The 7,821-nt window shown below is 57.9% G+C and overlaps 1 long non-coding RNA gene across 1 annotated transcript; it reads left to right on the top strand.

Annotated features, from left to right (window-relative positions):
• Positions 1 to 369: 369 nt before the first annotated feature.
• On the top strand, positions 370 to 7,429 carry LOC133355107 (uncharacterized). The gene is made up of 3 exons (XR_009756660.1): positions 370 to 410; positions 1,621 to 1,819; positions 6,755 to 7,429. It is a non-coding gene; the product is annotated as an uncharacterized LOC133355107 (long non-coding RNA).
• The last annotated feature ends 392 nt before the right edge of the window (positions 7,430 to 7,821 follow it).

Below are 7,821 nucleotides of genomic sequence, written 5' to 3'. Positions count from 1 at the left end.
CCATATCAATGTGGAGTTTACGACAAAGGGCTCCGGACCATAAACAGACCCCCCCCGCCACGCTCGTTCTGTGTGGGGAAAACACAGCCTTCTATTTTCTGACATTCGAAGAAAACAATTACATGAGTCTCCGCGTTGGGCGGCTGTCGTTGACTCCAAACGAAAAACTCCATCGCCCACTTCTCCATGAGCCTTGTGACTTGCGGGCGCCTTGTGACTTGCGGGCGCCTTGCCCGCTCCGCTTGTCATTGCGTTGCACCGTCCGGGCGCGCGCTATTACACGTCCATCCGATTGGTCAATCAATGGATGAAGTCGTTGAACTGGCCGCAAACTGTCGTCAACAACACGTTGCTCTGCGGTCGGTGACGCAGGGCCCCTTTAACAAAGCTGGCCGTCCACCGCGATGAAGGTGGGAAACCCTTCGCCGCCCCCCCCCCCCCTGGCTATTGGTGCACCGTCTGCACCCTCAACCAACTCCAACCTCATCATGAAACTTCCTACACCCTCCACGACGCAACCCCCCCAGTCCCTCGTGAAACGTCTCGGGATGTTGTTGCAAATTCTTCTCAGGTTCGGGGGGAGGGGGGAGTGGGGGAGATTTCCTTTCGTCCAGCAGTAGACAGTCCACGGCCGACGACTGATGCATTGCAAGGTGGGGGGGGGGGATATGCCGAGTGGGCGATGGGAGACGCGCATTTTGAGTATTTATCGCTGCATGCACAGAGCCGGAATGGTCGCCCGTGTGCAAAAAAGAAGCTGCTGCCACCACCACCCACGAACCAAAACAGCCACCCCAAGAAGAGGAAGGGGCCCACTTCCGCATCTCGTAGCGACGGGGGGGGGGGGGGGGGCGAGCCAGCAGCGGCCGTTACCGCGCCGTGTTGGGGCACCTTTGGCCTCTGGGACAACCGAAGGAGAAGAGATTCCCATTGGCTACCGCCGATGCACACAAAGACAAAAAGATTCCCCCGTGTAGCCTACACGGGCTGTCGGGGCAAGTGCTGTTCGCGAGCACCTGCGAAGGTCCGGCGCGGCATGGTTCAGATAATCGTCACTGGTGTTGGCCGTGAGCGGGAATCAAACTCGGGCAATGCACTATCCACTGCGCCACCGCTCTCCCAATACAGGTGTGAGGAAACCCGTGCACAACAGGGGAGAGAGAGAGTACGTACAAACTCGACACAAATAAAGTGACCCTAGTTGAGAATCAAACCCAAGCCCCTTCTTCTTGCCACTGCGCTGCCGCCACGACCACCCAGCCGCCCTGTGTCAAGCACACACGCAAAGAGCACGGCCCCTTTCACATCGAACAAAGACGGTCACTGCATCGTGCGCTTTCAGATGCGCTTCTGCGGCCTTCTGGAACGCTCTTTCCTCCGATATGTCGGTTGAAGACTCGTTTCTTTAGAACAGCTTTTTGCGTTTAGTTTGTTGTCCTTTCGCCGCACCTTCAATTAGCACGGTTGGCTACGTACGGTGCAAAAGAAGTTCAACACGCATACATACACACATTCGTATTCATTCATATCCTGCGTCCGTTCAGGGAACCTGCCCGTGTCAGCCATCCTGAATGCGCGACACACGCCGTGTGACGGTGCGTTGCCTGCCCTTGTCTGCAGCTACACGACGGTGCCAGCGGACGGGGCAGTAGAGGGGGTGTGGTGAAGGGCAGCAGCAGGAGCGAGCAGCGAGCAGGGCAGCGGACGGCAGGGCACGGTGGCACCTCAACCCCGCACGGTGCCTTCCCACGAGTCTCACCCCGGTGACACGATGTGTTTGAGGGGAGCCCGCAGATTGCAGGAGTGCAGTGATGTCCGGGTGAGTTGTGAGCTTAGGTGGTGGTGGCGGTGAGTGTTGTCGGTGGTGAATGAGGGTAAGTGAGAGTGCGTGCGAGCGAGTGAGTGAGGGTGGTGAGTTGTGGCAGGGTGAGTGAGGGGGAATGGTGTGCGTGGGAGGTGATGGTGAACGGTAGGAAATGTAGGTCGTGATTATTGGTGATGAGCGGTGCTGAAGGGGGAGGGGGTGGGGGGTGAGCGTGGGTGAGTGATGCTGAATGTTTGAGTTTGCGTGTTGGGGGGTGTTGTGGGGGGTGAGGGGTTGGTTTTTGGTTTTTCGGAGAAATGTCTTTTCGGCGAAATGGGCTGACCATGCCGGTCACATGACCCCGGCCACATTCCACTGAGGCAATCGATTTCCTGTGAGTAACTCTTGGCATCGCGCCGACCAATCGGCAGCGACGAGCGCCGCGGCGGCTCCGGGGGCCTGTGGTCTGGGGCCCAAACGGCGCAGGCGGCAGAGGGGAAGCAGTCGCCGTCGCGACCGTCACGCAGACAGCAGCAGCAGCAGCCGTGGCGGAAATTCCCGACAATCGTACGCAGAGGTGGAGTGGGAGGGTGGGGGGGGGCGGCCCAACTGTGCAGTGGCCAAAGAAGCCCCCAACAACAAGAGTCGACCAACTGTGGCAGAGAGGGCTACGACGTGGCAGAGAGAGGTCAAGTTGTCACCGAGGGCCCACCTGGGGCAGTGGAGGTGTCCCAGACGTGGCGGCGAGCTCACAGACCTCCTGTGGCCCAGAGAGACTACATGCAGGCGGTGAAACGGCATCGCAACTCACCGGCTGGAGGGGGCCCAGTTGGGGGGGGGGTCGTGAGGAAACTGGGTCACGGAGGAGGGGGGTGAGGCGGCCCATTATTGAATTCATGCCTACCAAGGCCACGCCGATGCGGTCAGGTCATCGTACACCCGGACGATGCCAAGGCATGACGTGTTATCCCGAGCAGCTATGTGTGTGTGTGCGTTGAACTTCTTTTGCACCGTACGTAGCCAACCGTGCTAATCGGAGGTGCGGGGGAAGGAAAACAAACCATGTGCAAAAGCTGTTTAAAAAAAAAAATTCAATCTAGATTTAAAAGTGGCTTCCTAATATGGGAAAAGCGTTCCAGACGGCCGCAGGATCTGAAAGCGCGCGATGCAACAGTGGCATGCTACGTCTCCTCCGATGTGGTGTCCGCGTTGTGCCTGCCGCCGTGCATTGCTGCTGTTGTTGTTCGGCGTGACGATGTCCGACGTTTCGCTCCATGTGCCGCCGGGAGCTTCTTCAGGAGCGCGCCAAGCGTGAACGTCCGAGAAATCGGCAACGACCGTGGAAACTCCCGCGCGGTGCCCAACGGCAACGCAGGAGGCAGCCACAGAGAGAGGCTCGATTACGTCCACAATAGCGCGGTAGCCACTTTATTTAATTATTCATCCCACCAGTTTGCCCGGGGAAGGGCCTCACCGAGTCTCGAGAACCATTGGTCAGGAGGGTCACGCCGGGTTTGTGCAGTTGGGGAGGCGATGCCGCCGCTGCCACTGCTGCTGCGTGTGGTTCCAATTGAATGATTTGCATGTCGCTTTTCAGAATTGGGGATCTTTGACCAATGCTGTACTAGTTACACTGTGTCTGTGTGTGGGTTTTGGAGGGAACCGTAGAACCCAGAGGAAGCTCACGCAGAACAAAGGGGAGAACATACAAACTCTACGCAGACAGACGCCTGAGGTGGGAATCGAACCTAGGCTCTTCTTGCTGTGGGCCACAAGCATTACCAACGCAGTGCCACCCTGCCACCCCTACTACTGCTGGTGAACACGGCCTAAGATTTCCGTGGAGCATCCCGACCTTGAGTGACGGAGGCCCAGCCTTTACCGAGAATCCAACCGCAGCTCTCGATTCCAATTGGAAGCCTCGTTCCTGTGCCCTCTTATCGGACTCGGGCAAATAATGAATAATTCAGTGCGTGTGGTATTGGCGCTGCTGTTCTTATATCGCAGGGCGATCATCGCGAAGGGAGGCGCCGCTCTGCTTTGCAGGCGCAGGCTGCCCTAGTCTCACAGTACGGGGCGATGTCGCTGCCACGTGGTCCCAAAGTGAGTGCTTTTGCGGTGTCATTTGGTCAAATTTGGAGCGTGACGCCGGCCCGCGATGGCCTCCTACTCGTTTTGAACGACGACGCGGCGGCTCTTTTAATGTCCACGGTGAGTGAAGCGTATGGCGCGCAGACGGGAGTATTTTACGCTGAATAACCCAGCGGCAATTGCCAGGGCGGCCCGCGGGATTCGAACCGCGAACCTCTGCAAGCAAGCGGCAGATCCGCGACCGCCGGGCCGCCAAAACAACGGGGAATTTCATTTTTTTCGCCGTGAACTTTGGCGATGGTGCGCGGGAGGGCGTGGGAGCTGGAATCAAACTCGGGCCTCTCGCGGGAGAGGGAGGCTGTTGACATCCCCTCGCTTGGTGACTCAGGCGCCTGGTGCCACACGGTTTCGTTGCAATTATTGCGATCTCACACATTCCGCCCACGCCGCCATCTGGCAAAGGTTTAGATTATTTAATTTAAAGTGCCATGCGTTTCCGAGGGGAGATCGTAGATTCAGGCGTAAACAGAGGGCACAGCTCTGGTGCCATGAATGTCTTAAGCATGAGCATTGGCATCCCCATGCCCAAACCCGTCCCACCCCTCCCATTTTCGTCGGCTCGGAGCCTGGGCCCCACCAGCCTGCGAATCCTCTACGCAGTTGCACCGCCTGCACACTGCAGAGCTACGCCACTGACCATAGACTCACATCGAGACCTCCATAGACCCACCCAAGAGAGAGACCCATGCATCTGCAGAGGCCCGTGGACTCACACGCAGAGCCGTGTACGACTCTAGCATGGAGATCCGAAGAGGGTCGCGGAATGTGGTTGGCGTGGGTCCTGGTGCATGCCATGAAATTCCCCTCCCTGTCCCTTCCCCCCGCCCCCCTCCTCTTGTCAAATTTCTACCCCTTTCTCGATGTGGCTTGGCGCCTGGGCACCCTTCTCCAGGCCATGGGGCGCCGGTGCAGTTGCACCGCCTGCACACACACACCATGATAGGTGCGTCACTGCACGAGCGTGCCTGCTGTATGTATGTATCTTGAACTTCTTCCGCACCGTACGTAGCTAACCGTGTGGTGCAGCGCGAGCCGTTTTTACTCTCAACCGCGACAATCCCACGAATCTTCACCCCAGCATCAGCTGAGCTCGCTGCGTGTGCCAACGGCTCTCGCTGCCGCGCTCTCGGCCCCGAATCGGAGTGACGTTTGGGGTGCGAGGCAGGGGCTGGGAGCCCAGCTGAGAGCAGGGTAGATGGGGGCCACCACAACCCGCCCAGAGACCGCTCGGTTTGTGGTCTTGAGACCCCGTTAGAGACCAGTCTGTCTATAGAACCTGGAGACCTCGTTAGAGACCAGTCTGTCGATGATCTCAAGACCCCGTCAGTGACCAGTTTGTCTATGGTCTACAAACCCCATTAGGGACCGGTCCGTCAGCTGGATTGCAACAGCGAGTAGATGCAGGCAGCCACGGGTGGTTAGCTTTGCCCACGTGAAGCCAAGCCTGGACGTGTCGGTTGTACGCGCATCGGTGATGATGACGATGGCGATTATTTGTGCTTGCTCATGGTCCCGTAGAATGGTGCTGAAACAATGTAACCGCTGTTAATGCGTAACTGAAGGTCAGTCCACAGATCACTAATTTGCGGCTGACTTGCAGCTTATGCGCCACTGACAATGGGTAATTAAGCCAGTCCAAACAACACCGGCTAATAATATCTGCGCGCTCAAATAATGGAGGTTAAAGCCCCTGAGACGCCTCAGCCAGGACTGCGACAGGATGCAGGTAGGGGCTTGCCTGGGTATGCCACGTGGCGCACTCTGTGTGCGTGTGGGTGGGGGTGTGAATGGTGGACGGCACTTTCATATAGTGGGCCTGATGGAAAATAAGAATAGCTTCTACTCTTTCTGGCAATTAAACAGGAGGTGTTCAGATGTACGTACACCAAATCGATACCTTTTTCAAGGCATCAAGTCTGCATTAACCACACACACTTGTGGCAAAACATGCAAAGAAACATGCTCCGATAATATCTGCGTTGTCTTTGAAACTGACTCGCCTACACAAGAGACGGCAGCCTTCTTTATAGCCTTGTCTCACCACCGGTGTCAGACCAGAGAATGCCAAACGGCGGACAGCACAAGGGCAATGCCACGCGTATCAGAGCACTTGCAGCTCGACCTGCTGCTGGTTATTTGCGAAAAAGAGCTGCCTAGCTCATCGGATCCCTCCAGTCGATATCAAGATTCCAACTCTGATGTCGATGACCGCAGAGCTTTGTGCAGCTGTTGGCAGCGCGGGTTGACTGCCTGCTGCCTGCTGCTGCCTGCTGCTGCCTGCAGGCTGCTGTTGCTGCTGCCTGCAGGCTGCTGCTGCTGCCTGCAGGCTGCTGCTGCTACTGCTGCTGCTGCCTACAGCTGCTGCTGCTGCTGCAGGCTGCTGCTGCTGCCTGCAGGCTGCTGCTGCTGCCTGCAGGCTGCTGCTGCTGCCTGCACGCCGCTCGTCTGTGGCTCCGCCTCGGTGAGCGGAGGCACAGCGCGGAGACGCGTTCACAAAGTTCAAATAATTTTACCGTCAATGCGTGCGGTGGATAACAGCACGGCCAGAAACGTCTGCGAAGTCCGTTTTGAGTTTTCTTTTAGGTCTCCGTGCGCGTCAATGGATCTCTATGTAAACCTGTGGGTCTCTACGTTAGCCTATGGTTATTTGTGTGAGTCAGTGGGTCTCTACAATAGCCTATGGGTCTCTAGGTTACCCTTTGGGACTCGACGTGAGCCCATGTGTCTCTATGTAAACCAAGAGTTACACGTCTGAGACCATCAACCCACGACACCTGAGAGAACTCGGTTTGACCACAGGCCACGGCTGAAACCCGGGTCGGCGCCCGCGACCTCAGCGGTGGCAGCCTCCGAGCCCCGACCTCTAGAGCCGCCCAGCCGCTCGCAGCCGGCCGGGATGTCTCGGCTCGGTGCGTGCCGTCATCAGGTGACGATACATCACCACGCACACCGCTACCAGCAGGACCTCGCGACAGGAGGAGGGTGGGGGCGGCGGGGAGAATTCGTTTTTTCTTCTGAGCTGCATTCATTCATTAAAACGGCACAGTGCGAGTGAGTGACCTTGGGCCTCCTTGGGGCACCGTCCTCCATCGCCCCGGTCACCTGTTCAGTAATAATAATGAATCACATTTATAAAAAAGAGCCTTTGTACGAGGTGTACACACGGTGCTTTCCATCGCACTCGGTAAAGAAACGAAACGATCGCTGGCCCAAGGCGGAGGGAAAACGAAGTGGCATTGAGGAGCTGCAGCGGAGAGAGCCGACGCGTCCTGATGCCGCGTTTTAGAAGCCACGCTGGCGCTTCCTGCGAAATCGCGAGCGGCACCAGCCAGGGCACCTGGGCGCTCGCTGCACAGCCGGGGAGCAGCGCGGCAGCAGCAGCAGCAGCGGTGGCCACTGCCAGCCGGAGTGCGGAGGAGGAGGGGAGGAGGAGCCGCGTCTGGGGAAATGCGTGGCGGCCACCGGCCATCGAAGAGCAGAAAGCCTTCGGGATGATGGGCACACATTGGGAGGGGGGGGGAAGGGAGGTCAGTAAATCTGCGAGATACCTCGGCTGTCCACTTTTGAGAGCCGTATTGGGTCAGAAGGAGACTGAATGTTTTGACTCGGCTCTGAATTTTTCATCGACAGCCGCCGAGGGCAATGCGGCCGGCTTGTTGGCGAAGGATCGATGCCCAGGCGCAGACGGGCGCACGTCTGCGTGACGGGCGCGGCGACACGTGGGCAGTGTTTTTCGTGGCGTCGCTGCGGTAAATCCTTCGTGATTGTCGTCTCCTCTGAGATCACTGCCAAACCCCCTCTTTGATCGCCCGCCGTGTGCGTTTGATCTGCATGGCCGTGGCGCTCACCTGTGACAGCTGATCCTG

The sequence above is a fragment of the Lethenteron reissneri genome, chromosome 50 (genome assembly GCF_015708825.2).
Source record: "Lethenteron reissneri isolate LAM-NWPU_2019-01 chromosome 50, ASM1570882v1, whole genome shotgun sequence".
Classification (NCBI taxonomy): domain Eukaryota; kingdom Metazoa; phylum Chordata; class Hyperoartia; order Petromyzontiformes; family Petromyzontidae; genus Lethenteron; species Lethenteron reissneri.
The sequence above is the reverse complement of the archived record's forward strand: the minus strand, read 5'-3'. Positions and strand labels throughout refer to the sequence as shown.